Below are 4,660 nucleotides of genomic sequence, written 5' to 3' on the forward strand. Positions count from 1 at the left end.
GGTGGCTGTGAAGAACTTGCAGCACTTAACCAGTGATCTTTGCACCATGAAATGTGCCACAAAAGGCAGTGTAAATGATACATATGACCAGAAAATAAGGTCAAAGAGAATGGGACGCTAGTTTTTTTGTTGTTGTTTCAGTTGTGTCAAATACTTCATGACCTCATTTGGGGTTTTCTTGAAGAAGATACTGGAGTGGTTTACCATTTCCTTCTTCAGGAAACTGAGGCAGAGTTAAGCAACTTGCTCAGGTTACATTACTAGTAAGTGTCAGAGACCAGACTTTTTAAAATTCGAAGATATTTTATTTTCCCAGTTAGGTGTAATATTTTCAACATATGTTTTCCAAAATTATAGGATCCAAATAATTTCCTTCCCTCCCTTCTCTCCCCCTACTTGAAGATGGTAAGCAATTTGATCTGGGCCATACATGTATTGTCATACAAAACACACTTCCATATTGGTCATTGTTGTAAGATCACACTCATACAAAATCAAAACCCCAAAATAAAACCATAAATATCACTGGTGTGAAAGATAGTATGCTTTGATACTTATCCATCACACTCCAACAACTCTTTCTCTGGGAGTAGATAGCATTCCCCATTATGTCTTTCAGAATTATCCAATATCATTGCATTGCTGAAAGTAGACAAGTTTTCACAATTGATTATCATACAATATTGCTGTTACTATGTACAATGTTCTCCTGGTTCTGCTTATTTCACTCTGCATCAGTACATGTAGATCTTTCCAGTTTTTTCAAAAATCATCTTGTTTATCATTTCTTATAGCACAATAGTATTCCATCACCAACATATACCACAATTTGTTCAGCCATTCCCCAACTGATGAATATCACCTGTTGGAAGGGAATTTCTCTCCCCATTATGTAGCTTTGTTTGACATCATCAATCAGTGATCTGGAGGTCACTTACCACTGAGATGTGCAAGTATAGACAAATCCTCAGAGAAAGGAAGTTGAAACCAACAAGACAGGAAACTGATCCCATAGGCACTGCTTCCCCTCCCCCCCATCAGGAAAATTAAATAAACTATGGTTGGTTCTTGAGATGTCATGTGGGAGAGCAAGTGGGTGGAGAAAGGAAGTTGAAACCAACGAGATGGGAAACTGATCCTACAGGCACAGTCTCCCCCCCCCCCCATGGTGCCAGGAAAATTAAATAACTATGATTGGTTCCTGAGATGTCACATGGGAGAGCAAGTGGGTGGAGAAAAGGTGGAGAAAGGAAGTTGAAACCAACAGGATGGGAAACTGATCCCACAGGCACAACCCACCGGGGCTATTAAAGCTACTAACAGCCTCATAATTTAATTTTAACTATTACACACCTCAGTTTCTAATTCTTTGCCACCACAAAAAGAGCAGCTATAAATATTTTTGAACAAGTGGATCCTTTCCCCCCCTTTTTTATTATCTCTTTGGAATACAGACCCAGTAGTGGTATTACAGGATCAAAGGGCATGAGGCCAGATTTGAATACATGAAGATGAGTCTTCTGATTGCCAGTCCAGGGCTTTATCCCCTGTGCCACCTTGTTGCTCTATTTGCAGTAGCTAGTATTCACAGATTATCAAAATATCCAGAGGAGGGCCTCTAGCAAATTGGGCAGATTCTTTGTTGTACAAAATCGGCATGCAAATCACACAGAAGAGGAGAAAGCATGGAGTAATAGTGTCTATATATCCCAGGAGAGTTTACAGCCTATATTGTCCTGATAAGACTATGGCTTCGTCAAGAGTACAGAGGAACCCTGTACACCATGTAGGGTAGGTAATGTCTTCTAGTTAGCCTTGGGCCTTCAAACTCTAGCAGGACCCAGCAAGCCAGAAAGGTTTGTTCTGATGACAGATCTTTGCTGTCCAAGGACCAGCCTAAGTTCAGAGAGATCATCATCACCACATGGTTGATGATGAATTATTTTGTCCATAGTGACTCACAAAGATTACTAAAGCATGGCTGTGAGCTTTATCAATGGAAGAACTGACCACACCAATATAATCATGCATGACTGAAGTACTGAAGCATAGTCTGTGCAACAGTAAATCAGAGAGCCTTCTTGTCACTCCAGGGATATTAATCTAAGAGTCTAGACTTCCCATTCTTAGGATCAGAGGTTTAGAGCTATGATAGATCATCTAATCCAATCCTTCACTTTACATATGGAGACTGAAGCTGGGAGGGGGCAGAGTGGCTTGCTTTTTAAGGTCACACAGTAAGAGAGCTTGGATTTGAACCCAGATCCTTTTACTCCAAATCTATGGCTCTTTATAGTAAACCACATTGTTTATCTTGAGCAGATTCAATCTGCTCCTCAATCATCTCCAATTAAAACACTGTTATTTAATATGATAGAGGGCAGCCAGCATTTAGCAAAATGCTAGGTGCTGTTAATATGAAAAATGATAAAGGCTGGTATAAATATATAAATTAGTATTTTAATTAAAGCCATGTTGATAGATAAAATCATTAGACCACGCGCTTGTAAGCATTCAAAACTGCCGCCTCCATACTGCCTCAGCCAAGCGCCTACTCGCCAAAAAGAGAGAGAGCCCACTCCCTCCTAACCCACGAGATTTAAGCGCTCCCCTGCGTCAAGACGTCGGAAACGGAAACCAGTTGGACCATGTTGGATCACGGGAAATGTAGTTTTATACATTTCCCAAATCCACTTGTTACAGTGCTTAAGAGATATTTAATGACTGAATGACTAATATTAAGAGAAAATTATTTGCAGACGATAATATCAAATCTTTATCCTCGCTTTTAAATTTTAAAAAATTGTTTAAATTTAGCTTTGTAAAATTTTATACTTTACTTTGGAAAAAAGTTAATCAACTTAATAATCAAAAAATACAACCAATCAAATGAACAAATACAAGTCAATACATAAAGGAATCATAATTTCATTAATGTAAATGTTCTCTTGATTAATTCAGATAGCAGTCCCTCCCTCTGAAACTTCACTAGGCAGTCTGTGTGAATTACTATGGCCAAAAAAATTCATCTCCTGATGGCCAACCCTTTAGTGGTGACCATCCTCAAACTTAGCTAGGAGGATCCTTACATAGAATGTGCTACCAGACTTACAAATCAGACCTTTTAAGCTTAATAGGTTGTATCAGAGCTTGTTCTGCTGGTATAGCCTTCAAGAACCCCAAGTTATAGCAATACCAGATTTCAAACTATGCTATAAAAGCAGTAATCATCAAAACCATCTAGTACTGGCTAAGAAATAGAATGTTGGATTAATGAAATAGATTAGTTACATAATATACAGAGAGTAAATTACTTTAATAATTTAGTATTTGATAAACCCAAAGATCCCAGCTTTCAAAGAACTCATTATTTAACAAAAACTGCTGGAAAAACTGGAAAACAGTATGGCAGAAACTAGGTATAGAGCAATATCTCACACCTTATACCAAGATAAGGCCAAAATGGGTACATGATTTAGACATAAGGGTGATACCATAAGCAAATTAGGGAACATAGAATAAGTTTACCTGTCAGATCTATGGAGAAGGGAAAACTTTGTGACCACACAAGAGACAGAAAATATTATAAGATGTAAAATGAATCACTTTGTTTATATTAAAGTTAAAGGTTTTTGTAAAAACAAAACCAATATAAGTAAGATTAGAAGGGAAACAAAAACTAGGGAAAAAATTATAGCAAATTTTGATAAAACCTGATAAAGGTTTCATTTCTCAAATATAAAGAGAACTAAGTCAAATTTATAAGAATACAAGTCATTCCCCAATTGACAAAGGGTGAAAGAATATTAATAAACAGATTTCAGATTAAGAAATCAAAGCTATCAGTAATCATATGAAAAACTATTTTAAATCACTCCTGATTATGCATTTTAATTTGCAAATTAAATGCAAATTAAAACAACTCAAACCTAACAGATTGGTTAATATGACAGTAAAGGAAAGTAATAAATGCTGGAACATTGGGACACTAATACATTGTTGGTGGAGTTGGGAACTGATCCAACCATTCAGGAGGACAATTTGGAACTATGCCCAAACGGCTATAAAACTGTGCATATCCTTTGGTCCAATAATACTCCAAAGAGATTTTTTTAAAAAGGGAAAAAGATCTATCTGTACAAAAATATTTATAACTACTCTTTTTGTGGTGGCAAAGAATTGGAAATTGAAGGGATGTCCATTAGTTGGGGAATGATTGAATAAACTGTAGTATATTCGCATGATGGAATACTATCATGCTATAAGAAATGATGAGCAGGATGATTTCAGAAAAAGCTGGAAAGTCCTACATAAACTGATGCAGAGGGAAATAAGCAGGACCAGGAGATATTGTATTAGCAATAGCAATAGCAATATTGTATGACGATCAACTGTGAAAGACTTGGCTATTCTCAGTCATAGAATGATCCAGGACAATTTTGAAGGACTTATGACAAAGAATGCTATCTATTTCCAGAGAAAGAACTGTTGGAATCGGGATGCAGATAAAAGCATATGATTTTTCACCTTAGTTTCTTTGTGTTCTTATTTTGGGATTTTGGTTTTATATGATATTCTCTTACAACTATGACCAATATTGAAGTAAGTTTTGCATGATGATATATATATGTATATATATATATATATGTACTTATACACA

The sequence above is a fragment of the Gracilinanus agilis genome, chromosome 1 (assembly GCF_016433145.1).
Source record: "Gracilinanus agilis isolate LMUSP501 chromosome 1, AgileGrace, whole genome shotgun sequence".
In the NCBI taxonomy this organism is placed as follows: Eukaryota; Metazoa; Chordata; class Mammalia; order Didelphimorphia; family Didelphidae; genus Gracilinanus; species Gracilinanus agilis.